The sequence below is a fragment of the Ceratotherium simum genome, chromosome 6 (genome assembly GCF_057802395.1).
Source record: "Ceratotherium simum simum isolate JZ-2026a chromosome 6, ASM5780239v1, whole genome shotgun sequence".
Classification (NCBI taxonomy): domain Eukaryota; kingdom Metazoa; phylum Chordata; class Mammalia; order Perissodactyla; family Rhinocerotidae; genus Ceratotherium; species Ceratotherium simum.
In genome coordinates, this window is record NC_141905.1 from 55574056 (window position 1) to 55596127 (window position 22072).

The 22072-nt window shown below is 36.4% G+C and overlaps 1 protein-coding gene across 2 annotated transcripts in view; it reads left to right on the top strand.

The window, feature by feature from the left end:
* Positions 1-22072, top strand: part of LOC101404812 (cytochrome P450 2C19-like) — a 114239-nt gene that overhangs the window by 28040 nt on the left and 64127 nt on the right. Inside the window, exon 1 of one of the 2 annotated variants that reach the window (XM_087432305.1) lies at positions 18277-18404. The exons of the other annotated variant lie outside the window; for it this stretch is intronic. The gene's annotated coding sequence lies outside the window, so the exon portion shown is untranslated. Of the gene's footprint in view, positions 1-18276; positions 18405-22072 lie in introns of those variants that run through there. 2 annotated transcript variants of the gene reach the window in all.

The following is a 22072-nucleotide window of genomic DNA, read 5'->3' on the forward strand; positions in this document are numbered from 1 at the left end:
ATAAGACAGGGTATGGGAAATCCATATTGATAAGTCTGATAGTTGATGTGATTTTATCCTTGAGGTGATTACTGATTTGAAATCAGAAGCTGAGAGGCTGAAAGGCTTACTGTAAGATGTCATTTAGTTGCTTTAGATCTTGAAATGAATTTTTGGCAGACTCTCAGGGCTAGAAGGAAAACAAATGGAGATCAGAGCTTGCCAAGTTGGAAAGACCAAGTAAACACATTGACTTCAGTTGAAGCCTAAAGGTCACAGTGAAGGTCTGCAATTAAGGATTAAGAATAAGCCTGGTCCGGGCAAGAGAAACAATAGAAAAAATAAACAAATGGGACTACATCAAACTAAAAATCTTCTGCACAGCAAAGGAAACCATCAACAAAACGAAAAGACAACCTAACAATTGGGAGAAGATATTTGCAAACCATACATCTGATAAGGGCTTAATCTCCAAAATATATAAAGAACTCATGCATCTCAACAACAAAAAAACTACCAACCCAATTAAAAAATGGGCAAAAGACCTGAACAGACATTTCTCCAAAGAAGATATACAGATGGCCAACAGACACATGAAAAGATGTTCAAAATCACTAACTATCAGGGAAATGCAAATCAAAACTACAATGAGATATCACCTCACGCCCGTCAGAATGGCTATAATTAACAAGACAGGAAACAACATGTGTTGGAGAGGTTGTGGAGAGAAGGGAACTCTCATACACTGCTGGTGGGAGTGCAAACTGGTGCAGCCACTATGGAAAACAGTATGGAGATTCCTCAAAAAATCAAGGATAGAACTACCATATGATCCAGCTATTCCACTGTTGGGTATTTATCCAAAGAACTTGAAAACACCAATTTGCAAAGGTACATGCACCCCTGTGTTCATTGCAGCCTTATTCACAATAGCCAAGACTTGGAAGCAACCTAAGTGCCCATCAAGGGACGAATGGATAAAGAAGCTGTGGTATATATACACAATGGAATACTACTCAGCCATAAGAAACGACGAAATCCAGCCATTTGTGACAACATGGATGGACATTGAGGGTATAATGCAAAGTGAAATAAGTCAGAGGGAGAAGGCCAAATACCATATGATTTCCTTCATTAAGTAGTAGATAATAACAACAATAAACAAACACATAGGGACAGAGATTGGATTGGTGGTTACCAGAGGGGAAGGGGGGAGGGTGGAGGGTGAAAGGGATAATTCGGTACATGTGTGTGGTGATGGGTTGTAATTAGTATTTTGGTGGTGAACATGATGTAGTCCATGCAGAAATAGAAGTACAATGATGTACACCTGAAATTTTTGCAATGTTATAAACCAATGTTACTGCAATAAAAAAAAAAAAAAAAAAAGAATAAGCCTGGTCCTTTGCCCATTTTTTAATTGGGTTGTTAGTCTTTTTGTTGTTGAGATGCATGTGTTCTTTATATATTTTGGAGATTACCCCCTTATCAGATGTATGGTTTACAAATATCTTCTCCCAATTGTTAGGTTGTCTTTTCGTTTTGTTGATGGTTTCCTTTGCTGTGCAGAAGCTTTTTAGTTTGATGTAGGTCCATTTGTTTATTTTTCCTATTGTTTCTCTTGCCCGGTCAGACATGATGCTTGAAAATATGTTGCTAAGGCACATGAAAAGATGTTCAACATCATTAACTATCAGGGAAACGCAAATCAAAACTACAATGAGATATCATCTCACGACCATCAGAATGGCTATAATTAACAAGACAGGAAACAACATGTGTTGGAGAGGATGTGGAGAGAAGGGAACTCTCATACACTGCTGGCGGGAGTGCAACCTGGTGCAGCCACTATGGAAAACGGTATGGAGATTCCTCAAAAAGTTAAGGATAGAACTACCATATGATCCAGCTATTCCACTGCTGGGTATTTATCCAAAGAACTTGAAAACACCAATGTGTAGAGACACATGCACCCCTGTGTTCATTGCAGCGTTATTCACAATAGCCAAGACTTGGAAGCAACCTAAGTGCCCATCAAGGGACGAATGGATAAAGAAGATGTGGTATATATACACAATGGAATACTACTCAGCCATAAGAAACGATGAAATCCAACCATTTGTGATAACATGGATGGACATTGAGGGTATTATGCAAAGTGAAATAAGTCAGAGGGAGAAGGTCAACTACCATATGATTTCCCTCATTAAGTAGTAGATAATAACAACAACAAACAAACACATAGAGACAGAGATTGGATTGGTGGTTACCAGAGGGGAAGGGGGGTTGGAGGAGGGTGAAAGGGATAATTCAGCACATGTGTGTGTTGATGGGTTGTAATTAGTATTTGGGTGGTGAACATGATGTAATCTATGCAGAAATAGAAGTATAATGATGTACACCTGAAATTTTTACAATGTTATAAACGAATGTTACTGCAATAAACAACAACAAAAAAATAAACCAATCAGAAAGTTCCAGGAAAAAAAAAAAAAGAATAAGCCTGAAGTTGAAGAATCCTTGTGAGACTAGAATCCTGCTTTAAATAAGTTCAATTGCTGGTTACATTACAACTGATCCACCCGCTAAACATTTTCTGCTTGCTGGAAGCATACTTTTGGCTGGAGAAAAGTGATGTCATCCAGAGCCTCAAATTATCATTGCATTATCTGATGGACAGTGTGAGCACACAATACAAAAAAACCCAGCTGACAAAACATGTGAACTTCTCAATAAATATACAAAATTGGTATAGTTCAACACTTGTGTATCATAAACACTCTTGGCAAAAACCCATTTGAGAAAAAAAAAAAATGGGACTTTCTTATTCTGAAAAATGACATCTCCAAAATCCCAGACAATGTTTAAAATAATGGTGAAATATTGAATTCTTTCCCCATAAGTTTGTAGAAAGTAAAGATATCCACTCTCATTACTTCTTTTCAATATTAGACTGAAGGGTGTCAGCAAAGTGGTGTAGAGTAATGACTCCTAAAAATTCTCTCTGTTGTAAAACAGTGAGCACATAGACAAAAATTATCAGATCAACTTTTTCATACTTCTGGAAATTAGCCAAAGGCTAATTAATCTACAGAGTGTTTATTCAAGAAAAATAGATAAATCGCGGTAAGAACAGTGAGCTTTGTGGTGTTTTAACTTGCCTTATTCCCTTCCTTTATCTCCCCTATCGTGAGGTAGCTTAGAAATCTACAGCTCATAATCATGGTGAGAAGCTGCCGCCTAAAAGCCACTGGAGGTGGCAGAATGGAGTTGGAAACCTTTCAAAGCCCTATTCCCAGAGAACTGTCATTATCTGACCTGTCTTGCATTTCCCTGGAAGACCCTACATGCAGGATTGTCTTTATTTGGTCTGACTATGAGCTTGCACAGTACAAACAGCCTTTTTCCCAGGGGTATTTGTTGAAAACAATTAGAGGCCATTTTTGAAGAGTGTGGATGCCTGAAGCTGTGGATAACAGTTGAGGAAATCAATAGACTAACCAAAAAGCCTAAGTGGAAAAGCTAGAGAATGAGACGTTTGTAAGCCGCTTTGATAAATTCTGACATATTATTGAGACAGTAGAAGTCCACATATGCTCAGGAAAGACCTGAGAAGACCCAAGCTCTCACCTCTGGCTAACCTTGAGGCTCTATGTAAGCAGGAAGCGAAGGCTAAGGCAGAATTATAAACTGCCTGGGTGAGTGTTGAAGGCATGCTCCAACATACACACTGAGCCTCTTGCAAAGACTAGGAGATTTATTGGTTCTAGACTATTAAGGAAATATCTGTCCAATTATTAGGTGAGCATTAAGCTAACTGAGCAGATGCTTTAGTGGATGCACATGGCAAAGGATAGAAACTTTACAGAACTATTTCAGAGTAGTCACTAAACAAAAATAAAGTAAACTGCTAAGAAAGTTCTATTTAGATCCTGAGGGTGTAAATGTGTAGCCAAATAGAAGTACACTGCTGGTGTCAAAGACGCACAGCCATTGGAACTGAATACAAGGTTAATACAAAACTGAAATGTATTTATTTACACTAACAACAAATAATTAGATAATATTGTTAAAAGAACCATTTCAACTAACCTGAAACCCCCCTCAAATACCTAGGAATAAATCTAATGTGTAATGTGCAACACCTCAAAATTGCAAACTACCTAACATTCCTGGGAGAAATAAAATATATCCAAATACATGGAGAGTTATACCATGTTCACAAATAGAAAAAAATCAATACTGTTAAGGTGTCAATTCTCTCAATATACACTATAGATTCAGTGAATTCTCAGTCAAAATCTTATCAGAATGTCTGTGGGAATTGACCAATTGATTCCAAAATTGTGTGGAAATGCAAAGAAACTATTATAGTCAAGACAATACTAAAGAAGAAGAAGGAGGAGGGTGGAAGACTTACACACCAGATATCAAGACTTACTTTAAAGCTGCAATAATTAAGACAATGTGGTGTTGGCACAAGGATAGTAACTTGGAATGGAATAGAACAGAGTTTAGAAACAGAATCACATTGTATAAATTTCAGGTGTACATCATTATACTTCTATCTGCATAGATTACATCATGTTCACCACCCAAATACTAATTACAACCCATCATACAATGTTATAAACCAATGTTACTGCAATAAACAAAAAATTAAAAAAACAAAAAAATAAGGATGGCTGCAAAAAAAAAAAATTGCTAGAAGGTAAGGGCCATGTCTTCTTAACTTGTGACTACTGCAGAGCCACAAAGCACAGAGCTTTATGTGTCTGTGTCTGTGTGTATACGAATGCTTTCGACAAGGAATTGAGATGTTAAAAATTTATATTAAAGTTTTCTTAAGTAACTGAAAAATAGATAAAAAAAAAAAGAAACAGAATCACACATATATGATCATGTAAGAGTGCCACTTAAGTTAGTAGGAAAAGGATAATCTCAATAAGTGATGCCAGGTAAATGGATACTCAGTCAGAAGAAAATATAACTTGGTTCCCTACAAGTTGTTTACAAACAGTAATTTGAGATGGATCATAGACAGAAGTGTGAAAAATAAAACTGTGAAGCCTCTACTGTAAAACATAAGAGCAAATCTTTATGATCTTGAACTCTGCAAAGAATTTTTAAAAATAGGATGTAAAAGGCACTACTTATAAGAGATCAATAAATAGGTCTTTATTTACATTAATATTTAAACTCCTGTTGATCAAAAGATAGTATTTAAGATAATCAAAGGCGAGCTACAGACTGGGAGAAATATTTGCAATTAATATATCCATGAAAGGACCAATATTCAGATTATATAAAGAACTAAAAAAATAAAGACACTCTAAATACCTTTAAATGGAAAAACTGTTTGAATAATCATTTCACAGTAGAGGATATCCATGCGGTCAATAAACATGAGAAAATGTACTTGACTATATTAGTTATATGGGAAATAAAAATTAAAGCTACAATGAATTACTAATACATACCTACCAGAATGGAAACAAAAAATAAAAGCCTGAAAATCTCCAATATTCATGAGGACGTGGTACAATTGGAACTTTCAAATATTGCTAGTGGGGGGATAGCTTGATGCAAAAATTTGAAATGTTTGACCATATGTTCCAATCCTAGACACGTGCCTACCCCTAGAGTCCAGGGACTTTACTCTTAGCTGTATACCCTAGAGAAATGTGTGCATATACCTAAGAAAAGACATGAACAAGAGTGTTCACAATTGCTTTCTTCATAGTTCCTCCAAAGTGGAACCAACCCAATGTCCATTATTATATTAACATATCATGTCATATTTGCACAATGGAATACATCTATCAATAAAAAAGAAGCCAGTGCTACTTGTAGAAAAATGCATGAATCTCATAGATATAAGGTTAAGTGAAAGAGCAGGCATCAAAATGTACATTCTGTAAGATTCTATTTTTGTATGTTTCTAAAATAGGCAAAACTTACCTTCATTGACAGAAGTCAGAGTAACAGTTTCTTCTCTGGGGTGAATGGACTGGAAAAGGCTGTGAGAGAGCCTCCTGGGTGTTGGGAAATGTTCTAGTTCTTGATGTGGATGGTGCCTATGAAGGTGTATATGTACGTAAAAATTCACCCAAGTGTATACTAAAGATTAATGCACTTTACTGGATGCATTTTATATTTCCACAGAGGTAAAGGTAAATCAATAACCTGACCTACAAACAAGATAGATACAAAAGTATGAAAATAAAAAGTAGACAGTAGAAAGAAAAACCTGTTAAATCTAAGTATTAGAATTATCTGAAAGTGGCAGTATAGGAAGTATGATGAAAACATTTATAGAAATAAATGGAAAGAGATGAAAAGAAAAGAAAACAGAAAATATTTTAAAATATTAAATAGAAATTTTATTTTATTTTTCCAGCTTCATTGATGTACACTTGACAAATAAAAATTGTATATATTTAAGGTACAATGTGATGGTTTGATATACATATACATTGTGAATGACTAACACGATCAAGTTAATTAACACATCTGTTACCTCATAATTATCTTTTTTTTTAGTATGATGAGAACACTTAAGATCTACTCCATTGGGAAATTTCAAGTAAAATACAGTATTGTTAACGATAGTCACTATGCTGTATATATAGATCTCTAGAACTTATTCATCTTATAACTGAAAGTTTGTACCCTTTGACCAACATCTCACTATTTCCCTCACCCCCAGCCCCTGGCAACCACCATTTTGTTCTGTTTCTCTGATTTTAACTTTTTTTTTTTTTTTAGATTTCACATGGAAGTGATACCATATAGTATTTCTCTTTCCTGGTACGGCTTATTTCACTAGTAGAATGCCCTCCAGTTTCATCTACATTATCACAAATGGCAGAATTTCCTTCTTTTTAATGGCTGAATAATATTCCATTATATTCTATACTATTCCATTTTATGGAATATAAATTATATAAATTATAAATTAAATTAAATGATGTAATATAAATTACAATTATAAATAAATATATGGAATATAAATTATAAAATATAATTCCATTATATTTCATATAATATTCTCTATATAAATATATACAACATCTTCTTTATCCATTTGTTCATTGACAGACTTAGATTGTTTTCACATCTTGGTTACTGTGAATAATGCTTCAAGGAACATGGGAGTGCAGATATTTCTTTGAGACACTGATTTCGTGTACTTTGGATATATACTCAGAAGTGGGATTGCTGGATCACACGGTAGTTCTATTTTTAATTTTTTAAGGAACCTCCATACTATATTCCATAATAGCGGTAACAATTTGCATTCTCAGTAACAGTGTACAAGTGTTCCCTTTTCTCCACTCTCTTGCCAGCACTTATCTTTTGATTTTTGATTACAGCCATCATAACAGGTGTGAAGTGATACCTAATTGTGGTTTTGATTTGCATTTCCCAGATGATTAGTGATGTTGAGCACCTTTTCATGTACCTGATGGCCACTTGGGTGTCTTTGGAAAAACGTCTTTTCAGATCCTCTGCCCATTTTTAAATAATATTGTTTTCTTTTTTTCCACTGAGTTGTATGAGTTCTTTATATATTTCAGATATCAACCTCTTATCATATAGAAGATTGCAAATATTTTGTCCCATTTGGTAGGTTGCCTTTTCACTTGTTGATGGTTTCCTTTGGTGTACAGAAGCTTTTTAGTTTGATGTAGTCCCATTTGTTTATTTTTGCTTTGGTTGCTTTTCACTTTGATGTCAAATCCAAAAACTCGTTGCCAAGACTAATGTCAGGAGCTTATCCACTAACTTTTAGCTCTGATATTTAAGTCTTTAATCCATTTTGAGTTGATTTTTGGGTGTAGTGTAAGTTAGCGGTCCAATTTCATTCTTTTCCATGTGGCTGTCAAGTTTTGCCAGCATCATTTATTAAAGAGACTCTCATTTCACCACTGTATATTCTTGGCTCCCTTGTCATAAATTATTGACTATATATATGTGGGTTTATTGCTGGGCTCTCTATTCTGTTTCACTGATTTTTGTGTCTGATTTTATGCTGATACCATACTGTTTTGATTAAATGGCTTTGTAATATAGCTTGAAAGCAGGAGTGTAATGCCTCTAGCTTTGTTCTTCTGTCTCAAGATTACTTTGGCCGTTTGAAGTCTTTTGTGGTTCCATACAGATTTTAGTATTGCTTGTTCTATTTCTGTGAAAAACACCACTGAAATTTTGATAGGGATTGCATTGAATGTAGATTGCTTTGGGTAGTATGAACATTTTAACAATATTAATTCTTCCTGTCCATGAGCACAGAATATCGTTCCATTGGTTTGTGTCTTCTTCAATTTCTTCACCACTGTCTTATAGTTTTCATGTACCAATATTTCATCTCCTTGATTAAATTTATTCCTAGGTATTTTATTCTTTTTGATGCAATTGTAAGTGGGATTGTTTTCCTAATTTCTCTTACTGGTAATTCATTCATAATTTATAGAAAAGCAACTAAATTTTGTGTACTGATTTTGTATCCTGCAACTTTACTGAATTGTTTACTTGTTCTAACAATTTTTTGGTAGAGCTTTTAGGATGTTCTATATATAATGTCGTGTCATCAGCAAGAGAGACAGTTTTACATCTTCTTTTCTATTGGAATACCTTTTATTTCTTTTTCTCACCAAATTGCTCTGACTGGGACTTGCAGTACTATGTTGAGTAAAAGTGCCTAGAGTGGGCATCCTTGTTTTATTCTGACCTTAGAGGAAAAGCTTTCAGCTTTTCACCATTGAGTATGATGTTAGCTGTTGGCTCGTCATATATGGCCTTATTATGTTAAGACACGTTTCCTCTAAATCCACTTTGTTGAGAGTTTTTATCATGAATGAATGTTGAATTTTGTTAAATGCTTTTTCTACATCTATTGAGATGATCATAGGAGTTTTTGTTTTTTCATTGTTCTTTTTTTTTAAGTTTTTGTTTATTGTGGTAACATTGGTTTATAACATTGTATAAATTTCAGGTGTACATCATTATACTTCTATTTCTGCATGGATTACATCATGTTCTCATGTTCACCACCCAAATACTAATTACAATCCATCAACACACACATGTGCCTAATTATCCGTTTAGCCCTCCTCCCTCCCCCCTTCCCCTCTGGTAACCACCAATCCAATCTCTGTCTCTATGTGTGAAAACACCACTGCATAAAGAAACACGCACCCCTGTGTTCAGCGTTATTCACAATTGCTAAGACTTGGAAGCAACCTAAGTGCCCATCAAGGGACAAATGGATAAAGAAGATGTGGTATATACTCACAATGGAATACTACTCAGCCATAAGAAACAATGAAGTCCAGCCATTTGTGACAACATGGATGGACATTGAGGGTATTATGCAAAGTGAAATAAGTCAGACGGAGAAGGCCAAATACCGTATGATAGCACTCATTAAGTAGTAGATCATAGGCTTTTTATCCTTCATTTTGTTAATGTGGTATATCACATCAAATGATTTGCAGATGCTGAAACATTCTTACATCCCTGAAGTAAATCAGACTTGATCATGGCATGTGATTCTCTTAATGTATTGTTGAATTTAGTTTGATAATACTTTGTTGAGGATTTTTGCATTTACGTTCAGCAAGACACTGGCCTGGAATTTTCTTTTCTCAGAATGTCCTTGTTTGGTTTTGGTATCAGGGTAATGCTGGCCTTGCTAAATGAGTGTAGAAGTTTTCTGTTTCTTCTATGTTTTGGAAGAGTTTGAGAAGGGTTGGTATTAATTCTTCATTAAATGTTTGGTAGAATTTACTTTTGCTTGTTGATAGGTTTTTGGGGGTTTATTTCCTCTGTCTTAGAGGCAATCATCCTATGAAACTACCTAATTTTAAAAATAGCAAGAATTACAACCAGTTTGGATAACTTTTTGACAATGGCTATGAAAACATATGTTCTTATTTTGTAACTCAGTAATTCCACTCCTAGTTATATACTCAAGAGAACTGAATGTGTATGTCTGCTAATAGATATGCACAAGAATGTTTAAAAAAGCTTTACTCTTTGTTGTAAAGATTGAAAACAACCCAATTGCCCATCTACGGTAGAATGGATACATAAATTGTAGTATATTCCTACAATTGATTGTGCACTAACAAAAAGAGCAATTGCTGCCACATGCAAATATGGGTGGAACTCACAGTCGTAACAATGAACAAAAAAAGCCAATATGAAGATTACATCTGTATGATTCCGTTTATAAGAAATTAAAGAAGAGACAAAATTAATCTATAGTGACACAAGTCAGAAGCAGTGGTTTTCTCTGGGAACTATGACAGCAAAGGGACACAATGGATCCTTCTAGTATGTTGGGAATGATCTAGGTAGTGATTATACATCACATCGAGTTATACACTTGTGTCCTGTACGTTTTTTAATACCTCAATTTAAAAAAGTAGGAATAGTAGAATGTGCTAGCATGTGGAACTGAAAATTCTTTGTTAACAAAGAACCATCACACTAAAGAAAAATCAATAAACAATTTACATATTTGGTTTAAGTCCTTAAGAAAAGCACATATAAAAATCTTTCAATATTGATTATATCTGTTATTGTTTTACAGATGTTATGTATCTGTTAATATTAGCTTTAATCTTTGGGTAAATATGAGAAAACTTGTGGTAAAAAATGAATTTAAGTTCCATTTAGCTGAAACAATACACAGAAAGCAATGATCCCTGAGCAAGAGATAAAAGAAAGGAAAAAGAATTAAAAACTGATGATTCATTGCATTAATTACTTGACCTTTTATCTTCTGAAACTATAATCTTCACAATGAGAATAGGATATGGACACAAAGATATGTTTAGGTTGTTGCATAGAAAAAAGATTCACTAATTAACTCATTGAGTGATGTTTGCTTCAATTTACTGGAGTCTTCAGTCTCAGGTGAAACTCATTGTCTGTTAGTGACTACTCACTGTCTTGGCGATCCTAGGGAAGGGCAAAGCCACCTTTGCTAGAAAAACGACTTTCTGTGACAAAGCTTTCCAGGTCCAAACGCCGTCCTTTTGTCTCAAGAGATCATTGGAGCAGCAAAGTCCTGGTCTGACATGATTCTAGACATTTTATTGGACAGCACTATAGCAGATTTTGATTCCTAATGTTTTCCCATGGAGATGGGAGGAGGTTACTTATGCTTAGTTTCCCGAAACCCCTTTAGACTCTGACCTGCATTAATGTAAAGAGTGTTCTCAATGTTTATGCTATGTTGTACCAATTTTTATAAGATTTTTATAAAAATCCAGTACCAACATTTTATGTGAGTTCCTTTATTTTATTTACTTTTTATTTTTTATTGAAGCATAATTGACATATAAAGTTATATTAGTTTTGGGTATGCAGCATAATGATTCTATGTTTGTGTATATTGCAGGATAATCACCACAATAAGTCTAGTTAACAATTGTCACCATACATAGCTACAATTTTTTTTCTTGTGATCAGAAGTTTTAAGATCTACTCTCTTAACAACTTTCAAATATGCAAATAGTATAATTAACTATGGTCGCCATGCCATATGTTGGGAGGTATTTGATTACTGATTCAATCTCCTTACTAGTAATAAATCTTTCAGATTTTGTATTTCTTCAGGATTCAGTCTGATAGGTTGTATGTTTCTAGGAATTTATTCATTTCCTCTAGATTGTGCAGTTTATTAGTCTATAATTGTTCATAGTGGTCTCTTATGAGCCTTTGTATTTCTGTGGTATCAGTTGTAACATGTCCTCTTTCATTCCTGATTTTATTTGTGTCCTCTTTTTTTTTTTTTTTAGGAGTCTAGCTACAGATTTGTCTATTTTGTTTGTCTTTTCAAAAAACCAGCTCTTAGTTTCATTAATCTATTCTGTTTTCCTTTTCTCTCTATTTTATTCATTTCCACCCTGATCTTTGGTATTTCCTTCCTTCTATTAACTTTGGGCTTAGTTTCTTCTTTTTCTAATTCTTTGACATGTGCATTTACATTTATTTTTATTGCGGTAACATTGGTTTATAACATTATATAAATTTTAGGTGTACGTCATTATACCTCTATTTCTGCAGAGACTACATACTTCACCACCCAAAGACTAATTACAATCTATCACCACACACATGTGCCTAATCATCCCTTTCGCCATCCTCCTTCTCTTTTTCCCCTCTGTTAACCACCAATCCAATCTCTGTCTCTATGGGTTTGTTGTTGTTTTTATCTTCTACTTATGAGTCAGATCATATGGTATTTGACTTTCTACCTCGGACTTACTTCGCTGAGCATAATACCCTCAATGTCTATCCATGTTGTCACAAATGACTGGATCTCACCATTATTATGGCTGATTAGTGTTCCATTGTGTATATATACCACATCTTCTTTATTCATTCGGTCCTTGATGGGCACTTAGGTTGCTTCCAAGTCTTGGCTATTGTGAACAATGCTGCAATGAACACAGAAGTGCATGTATCTTTATGTACGCGTGTTTTCATGTTCTTTGGATAACACCAAGAGTGGAATAGCTGGATCGTATGGCAGTCCTATTCCTATTTTTTTTTTGCTGAGGAAGACCGGCCCTGAGCTAATATCTATTGCCAATCCTCCTCCTTTTTTTCCCTTTTTCTCCCCAAGGCCCCAGTAGATTGTTGTATGTCATAGCTGCACATCCTTCTAGTTGCTGTATGTGGGACGCTGCCTCAGCATGGCCAGACAAGTGGTGCGTCGGTGCACGCCCAGGATCTGAACCGAGGCCGCCAGTAGCGGAGAGCGTGCGCTTAACCTCTAAGCCATGGGGCCAGCCCCCCTAATTTTTTCAGGAATCTCCATACTGTTTTCCATAGTGGCTGCACCAGTTTGCACTCCCACCAGCAGTGTATGAGAGTTCCCCTCTCTCTACATCCTCTACAACACATGTTTTTCCTGTCTTATTAATTATAGCCATTCTGATGGGTGGGAGGTGATATCTCGTAGTTTGGATTTGCATTTCCCTGATACTTAATGATGTTGAACATCTTTTCGTGTGTCTGTTGGCCATCTGTATACCTTCTTTGGAGAAATGTCTGTTCAGATCTTTTGCCCAATTTTTAATTGGGTTGGTAGTTTTTTGTTGTTGAGATGCCTGAGTTCTTTATCTATTTTGGAGATTAAGCCCTTATCAGATGTATGGTTTGCAAATATCTTCTCCCAATTGTTAGGTTGTCTTTTCGTTTTGTTGATGGTTTGCTTTGCTGAGCAGAAGCTTTTTGGTTCGACGTAGTCCCATTTGTTAATTTTTTTCTATTGTTTCTCTTGCCCGGTCAGACATGGTGCTTGAAAATATGTTGCTAAGACCGATGTTGAAGAGCGTACTGCCTATGTTTTCTTCTAGAACTTTCACAGTTTCAGGTCTTACATTCAAGTCTTTAATCCACTTTGAGTTAATATTTGTGTATGGTGTAAGGTAAGGGTCTAATTCATTTTTTGCATGTGGCTATCCAGTTTTCCCAACACCATTCTGTTCTGCATTGTAGGTTCTTCGCTCCTTTGTCAAAGATTAGCTGTCCATAGACGTGTGGGTTTATTTCTGGGTTTTCGATTCTATTCCATTGATCTGTGTGTCTGTTTTTGTGCCAGTACCATGCTGTTTTGCTTACTATAGCTTTGTAGTATATTTTGAAATCAGGGAGTGTGATAACTCCAGCTTTGTTCTTTTTTCTCAGGATTCCTTTAGCTATTCAGGGTCTTTTGTTGTTCCATATAAATTTTAGGATTCTTTGTTCTATTTCTGTGAAAATTGTTGTTGGAACTTTGATAGGGATTGCATTGAATCTATAGATGGCTTTAGGAAGTACGGACATCTTAACTATGTTAATTCTTCCAATCCAAGAGCATGGAATATCTTTCCATTTCTTTGTGTCTTCTTCAATTTCTTTCGGCAATGTTTTATAGTTTTCAGTGTACAGATCTTTCACCTCTTTGGTTAAGTTTATTTCTAGGTATTTTATTCTTTTTGTTGCAATTGTAAATGGGATTATATTCTTAATTTCTCTTTCTGCTACTTCGTTGTTAGTGTATAGAAATGCAACTGATTTTTGTATGTTGATTTTGTATCCTGCAACTTTACTGTATTTGTTTATTACTTCTAAAAGTTTTCTGGTGGATTCTTTAGGGTTTTCTATATATAAAATCATGTCATCTACAAATAGTGAGAGTTTCACTTCTTCCTTTCCAATTTGGATCCCTTTTATTTCTTTCTCTTGCCTGATTGCTCTGGCTAGGACTTCTAGTACTATGTTAAATAGGAGTGGTGAGAGTGGGCATCCTTGTCTGGTTCCTGTTCTTAGAGGGATAGCTTTCAGTTTTTCATCATTGAGGATGATATTAGCTGTGGGTTTCTCATATATGGCCTTTATTATGTTGAGGTACTTTTCTTCTATCCCCCTTTTATTCAGAGTTTTTATCATAAATGGATGCTGTATCTTGTCAAATGCTTTCTCTGCATCTATTGAGATGATCATGTGATTTTTATTCTTCATTTTATTAATGTGGTGTATTACGTTGATTGATTTGTGAATGTTGAACCATCCCTGCACACCTGGAATAAATCCCACTTGATCATGGTGTATAATCTTTTTAATGTATTGTTGTATGCGATTTGCTAGTATTTTATTGAGGATATTTGCATCGATGTTCATCAGTGATATTGGCTTGTAATTTTCTTTTTTTGTGTTGTCCTTGTCTGGTTTTGGTATCAGGGTAATGTTGGCTTCGTAGAATGAGTTAGGGAGCTTCCCACCGTCCTCAATTTTTGGAAGAGTTTGAGAAGGTTGGGTATTAAGTCTTTGAATGTTTGGTAGAATTCACCAGGGAAGCCGTCTGGTCCTGGACTTTTATTTTTGGGGAGGTTTGTGGTTACTGTTTCTTACTGGTGATTGGTCTATTCAAATTCTCTACTTCTTCTTGATCCAGTTTTGGAAGGTTGTATGATTCTAAGAATTTATCCATTTCTTCCAAATTGTCCAATTGGTTGAAATATAGCTTTTCATAGTATTCGCTTATAATCTTTCATATTTCTGAGGTGTCTGTTGTAATTTCTCCTCTTTCATTTCTGATTTTACTTATTTGTGCCTTCTCTCTTTTTTTCTTGGTGAGTCTAGCTCAAGGTTTGTCAACTTTGTCTGTCTTTTCAAGGAACCAGCTCTTGGTTTTATTAATTTTTTCTATTGGTTTTAATTCTCTATTTCATTTATTTCTGCTCTGATTTTTATTATTTCCCTTCTTCTACTGATTTTGGGCTTTGTTTGTTCTTCTTTTTCCAGTTCCTTTAGGTGCATTGTTAGATTGTTTATTTGAGATTTTTCTTGCTTGTTGAGATAGGCGTGTATTGCTATAAACTTCCCTCTTAGAACTGCTTTTGCTGTATCCCATAAATTCTGGCATGTTGTATTTTCATTTTCATTTGTCCTCAGGTATTTTTTGATTTCTTCATTGACCCAGTCATTGTTCAGTAGCATTTTGTTTAATCTCCACGTACTTGTGGCTTTTTGATTTTCTTCATATAGTTGATTTCTAGTTTCATACCATCGGGGTCAGAAAAGATGCTTGCTATTATTTCAATCTTCTTAAATTTATGGAGACTTGTTTTGTGGCCTAATATGTGGTCAATCCTGGAGAATGTTCCATGTGCATTTGAAAAGAATGTGTATGCTTCGGTTTTTGGATCGAATGCTCTGTATGTATCTACTAGGTCCATCTGTTCTAGTGTGTCATTTAAGGCCAATGTTTCCTTATTGATCTTCTGTTTGGATGATCTATCTGTTTGTGTAAGTGGAGTGTTAAAGTCCCCTACTATTATTGCGTTACTGTCTATTTCTCTTTTTATGTCTTTTAATAATTGCTTTATATATTTAGGGGCACCTACATTGAGTGCGTAGATATTTACATGTGTTACATCATATTTACATGTGGATTGTTCACTTGATCATTATGTAATGCCCTTCTTTGTCTCTTTTTACAGTTTTTGTTTTAAAGTCTATTTTGTCTGATATGAGTACTGCTACCCCAGCTTCCTTTTCATTGCTATTTGTGTGGAGTACCTTTTTCCATCCCTTCACTTTCAGTTTGTGAGTGTTTTAGGTCTGAAGTGTGTCTCTTGTATGCCGCATACATATGGGTCTTGTTGTTTTATCCAATCAGCCACCCTATGCCTTTTAATTGGAGGTTTTAGTCCATTGACGTTTAAAGTAGCTATTGATAAGTATGTACTTACTGCCATTTTTTAACTTTTTTTTTCTCAGTGTTTTAGTAGTCCTTCTCTGTTCTTTTCTCCTTCTATACAGAATTGGTGGTCTCTTTAGTTTGACCTCTGTCTGAAAGCTCTACTCTTTAACACCCCTCCTCCCTCCATTTATGTTTTTGATATCATATCTAACCGCTTTTTTGTGCATTTGTATCCATTACTCTCTTATCATGGAAATAGATAATTTTTCCTATTTGTGGTCTTCTCTTTTCCCCTTAAATCAGTCCCTTTAACATTTCTTGTAGCACTGGTTTCTTGGTGACAAACTCCTTTAATTTTTGCTTGTCTGGGAAATTTTTGATCTCTCCTTCTGTTTTGAATGATAACCTTGGTGGGTAAAGTATTCTTGGCTGTAAGTTTTTTTCCTTTTAGCACTTTAAATATATTGTGCCACTCTCTTCTAGCCTGTAAGGTTTCTGCTGAGAAGTCAGCTGATAGCCTTATGGCGTTTCCTTTGCACATAACTTGTCTTTCTCCTGCGGCTTTTAGGATTCTCTCTTTATCTTTAGTTCTGGACATTTTGATTATGAGGTGTCTTGGTGTGGGCCTCTTTGGGTTTATCTTGTTTGGGGCTCTCTGTGATTCCTGTACCTGGATGTCTGTTTCCTTCCTTAGGTGAGGGAAGTTTTCATCTATTATTTCTTGAAATACATTCTCTGCCCCTTTGTCTCGCTCTTCTCCTTCCGGGACACCTATAACATGGATGTTAGTGTGCTTGATGTTGTCCCAGAGGTCCCTTAGACTGTCCTCACTCTTTTTAATTCTTTTCTCTTTTACGTGTTCACCTTGGGTAATTTCTTCTAGTCTTTCATCCAGCTCGCAGATTCGTTCTTCTGTATCCTCTACTCTGCTTTTGAGTCCCTCTAATGAATCTTTCATTTCCAGTATTGTATTCTTCATTTCTGATTGGTTCTTTTTTATATCTTCCATTTCTTTGTTGATGTTCTCACTGAGTTCATCTATTCTTCTCCCCAGAAAAATGAGCATCCTTAACACTCTTTGTTTGAACTTTCTGTTGGGTAGGTTGCTCATTTCTGTTTCACTTAGTTCCTTTTCTGGGGTTTTGTCCTGTTCCCTTACTTGGAATGTATTCCTTTGCCTCCTCATTTTGCCTCTTTCCCTGTGCTTGTGTCTACATATTAGGTAGGACAGCTACGTCTCCTGCTCTTGGTTAGGTGACCTTATATAAGTGATTCCTTAAGAGGCTTGCAGTGTGCTTCCCTCAGTTCTCAATGTTCCAGGGGTGACCCCTATGTGGGCTATGTGTGTCCTTCTGTTGTGGCCTGTTTGCTCTCCCTGTAGGCGCCCAGGGAGGCCGAGTTATGTTCATGGCCAGCTGTTGTAATGCTTAGCTGCTTGTAGTTGTTGTGGGCCCTTCAGTCTCTTTATCCGGTGTGCGGAACCCCAGTACAGTTGGCTGCAAGTTCTAATATCATATTTGTGTTGCAGTATTTCTTTTAAGTGAGTAGGCCCCCAGCGTGGCAGGTTGTTAGGCTCAGGGCCTTACAATTGCTGTAAGCCTCCAGCCTTTAGGTCTCTTGTCAGCTCTCTGGGGATTTCAGCTGGGTGGGGCTGGCCTCAGGCATGGGAGCACCCAATTGTTTTAGGCTTTGGAAGGTGGGGCAAACCCCCTATGTGGGTCTTTGAGAAGCACAAGTCTTCTTCAGCTGACAAGCCCTGCCACCCACACGTCCACACACACAGTCAACACAGTCCTGCCCCGTGTGTGCGCCCCGACCTCCTGAAGTGGACCCAGTCTCTCCAAGGTGGGAGCCCCACTCACTCCACCACCACCTCACACTCTCCACCCACTCCTTGTGCACGCCCTGCCCCACTGAAGTGGGCTCAGTTTCCAGGCTGCTGAGAATCGAGTCAGCAATCTATGCAGGCCCACATGTTGCCTGAGGGCTTGTTGTTGGGTGGAGCCAGTCTCTAGGGTGGGCTGCCTGACCTGGCTGAGTTGGATTAAATCGGTGCTCTAGTGGGTGGGGCAGACCTGGGCTAGCAGGCCCCAGGGAGAACTCCAGTGGCATCTGTGTTAGCACGCCCACACCACGCCACAATAATGGCCACCGCCAATGTCCTAGTCCCTGGAGAGGTCTCACCTCTCATGGAGATGCACTCAGGGCCTATCAGGTGAGTCTCTTTTCACCAAAGCATTGTACACCTTTCTTTCTGGTGATTTTAGGTTGCTTTCTGAAATGGGTGAGTTTGTGCGTGGGCCCTTTTAGAGCCGGTTTTAATTTCTTTGTGAACCAGCTTTTCTGGGGGTACTCCCCAGGGTTTTAATAGCAGGAAAAGTCAGATATTATGCCACTTGTCTCGATTGTGCTGGGTCCACAAAATGCCCACAGCGGGGGCGCTCCCCGGCTCAGGGCCCCTCGCCTCCAGGGAGGGCTGCGTACCTGTGGGCTGCTCCCGGGTGGCTGTGAGGCACTGCGGCTTGTGAAGGTGGCATTTTTCCTTTTCAGAAGGGTGTTTCTGCCTCTTCCACCTCAATTAGGATTGTTCTTTGTTGCAGGAGTTCCTCTTATCCAGTTTTCAGTTCTGTCTCAGGGCCAATTTTTCCACGAGTAGTTGTAAATTGGCTGTGCCCTGGGAGGAGGTGTGTTCAGTGTCTGCTTATGCCACCATCTTGACTTCTTCCTCTAAAATTGACTGTAGGTGTCAGCTGACCTCTCTGAGATTCTCTCATCTCTGGAATTTTGAGAAAAGTTTTTGTCTTAGCAGTTTTCCAATGCTTTCTAGCCTTTGGTTTTCATATTTTTTCAGATTTTTGGTTACTATGCTGCAAACTTCACCGTTCCACTTAAAGCCGGCACTTATTACTAATACAATAAAAAACAATATAACTAAAAATTCTATTTACATGAGGGAAAAAGAGTTGTAAGTTTGGTATGGTTGCAATTACTATCACCATCTTCTGGGAAGAGGGAACTGAGCACTTTACCAAGAAGTAATGGGGCTTGCCTTGGTGATCACAGATCTGATGCATGGTTAGGACTTCAAGTCCACTGCTTTTTCAACCAAAAAATACAGAACCAGGCAAAGGTTTTCCTTTTTTAATATTGGGGCATCAAGGAAGTATTAATAAAACTTGTTTCTCTTTCTATTACTAACTAAATGGGACATATACTGAGAAATCACATAGGGATTTCCCATCTACCCATCTACTACATCAGATTTAGGGACATGCTTGAGGCAAGCATTGCATCTGCTGGGCACACCCATAAATTTCTCTGCATGACAGATCACATTGTGTCTGGTGGTTTTTTAGTATAGACAGCCCAAAGCCCAAGGGAGTGACCCATTCCCTTTGCATTTGACAGCTCAGCACAGGAATATGCAACACTGAGTGGCTGATTCTATCTACCCTTTTACTAATTAGATAAATTATTTCTTTACCACAGGAAGGAGTCACTGAGCTATGTGGAGATAATGGTCTAAGCTATGTGGAGATAATTAACTAAGACAGGAGTTGGCAAACATTTCTGTAATGGGTCAGATAGTAAATATTGGGGCAGTAGGGTCTCTGTCACCACTACGTAACTCTGCCATTGTAAGACAAAATCAGTCATAGACCATACATAAATGAAATAAGATTGTGTGTTCCAATATTTATGGACAGTGATGCTTAAATTTCTTGTAATTTTTACCTGTCACAAAATATTATTCCTCATTTGATTTTTTTCAATTTTAAAATTCTTAGTTAAAGTCATATGGAGAAGGTCAAATACTGTATGATGTCACTCATAAGTAGAAGATAAAAACAACAACAAACCCATAGAGACAGAGATTGGATTGGTGGTTACCAGAGAGGAAGGGGGGAGGGAGGAGGGCAAAAGGGATGATTAGGCACATGTGTGTGGTGATGGGTTGTAATTAGTATTTGGGTGGTGAACATAATGTAATCTATGCAGAAATAGAAGTATAATGATGTACATCTGAAATTCATACAACATTATAAACCAATGTTACCACAATAAAAAAAAGAATAAATTTGTAGGAAAGAGGAAATAAAATACGTAGCTAATGGGCTGTACAGAAACAAGTGGCTGGCTGGATTTGCATGGGCTGTGGTTTGCTAACAACTCGTCTTAGGCAGCTCTGTCCAATAGAACTTTCTGCAGTGATGGTAATGGTCTATATCTGTACTGTCCAATACAGTAGCCATGTGTCACATATGCCTATTGAGTGTCTGTAATGTGATTAACACACCTGAGGAGGTATATTTTTAATTTTATTTACTTTTAATTAATTCAACTTAAATATAAAGAACCATTTGTGGCATGCAGCTACTGCATTGGGCATCACAGATCTAAAATTTTTTCCTAATACAAAGTTAGAAATCTCTCATCCTCAACTTTGCGGTACCAGAAGTCCAGAAAATACAAACAAAATGTAAGTTTGATGCCATTTCACTAGGTGGTTAAAATCTGACTTGAACTGAAGTAAATCATATATGTTCTTACTTATCCCACTTTGTGTGAATATATATATTTTGCTAAAAATATATCAGTGTGTTTGATTATATGGTATTACTCTATAATCTTTTGCGAGTGTCCTAAATTCTACAGTGTATACGTCATAATCCTTTCTAAAATGTCAAACAATCCCCAAAATGGAAATACACTAGAATCCAGCAGTTTCACTTACAGGATTGTGTATTTATACCTTGAAGAAGACAAATGCTCAAATTTAATGGGCTGAGGGAGAAAAGTAGGAAGCGGATAAAATTGTCTGCCTAGAGATAATTTTGTGATGGCTGATAAAACATCCTTTTGTGGAAGGATGACTTCCTCTGAATTGTAGAAGAGCCATTTGTACTTCATGTACCCAGATGGTGCCCCCTTCACATTTTTAAGTTCTTATTTCCCAGCCAGGAAAATGCATGATCAGAATCATTGTTATTTTTGCGTGTAACAGTAGTTCATTCCCTTTTATTGCTGAGTAGTATTCCTTTATGTAGAATACCACAAATTGAGAATACATTCACCAGTGGTGGATATTTTGGTTGTTTCCAGTATTTGAGTATTTGGATAAAAGTGCTATGAACATTTGCATACAGATATTAGTATGGACATATATTTTCATTTCTATTCAGTAAATTCCTGAAAAGTGGGATTGTTGCATAAATGTCTAAATTTATACCAAACTGACAAACTGTTTTCTAATGTGATTGTGCCATTTTGCATTCCCACCAGCAATGCATGAGAGTTCCATTTGCTCAATGTATCCTCCATCACTTGCCATGGTTAGTCTTTTTAAATTTTAACTACAAGAGTGGTTGTGTAGCGACATCACATTTTGTTTCAACATCCAGTTCCTGGATGCGTAATAATGTATGGCTTCTTTTCATGTCTTGATTGGCTATCGTGTATATTCTTTGTTAAAGTGTCTCCTCTAATTATATGCCTATTATCTATGACATTTTTTATTATTGAATTGTTGTAGCTCTTTATATATTCTGATTCTGAGTCCTTTATCAGATATATGTTTTACAATGTTTACTCCCAGTGTGTGGCTTCTTCTTCTTTTAGTTTCTTAAGATCGTCTTCCAAAGAATAGAAGTTTTTAATTTTAATGGAGTGCAATATATCAAATATTTTTTTTATTATTTTTGCTTTTGTGTGCTATCTAAAAAATATTTGCCAGAACAAGTTCCCCAAAATTTACTCATATCATTTTTTTTAGAAATTTTATACTTTTAGCTCATACATTTAGATGAATGATCCATTTCAAGTTAATTTTTATTTATAGTGTGAGATAATGGTCATGAATCATTTCTTTTTTTAATAAATGTC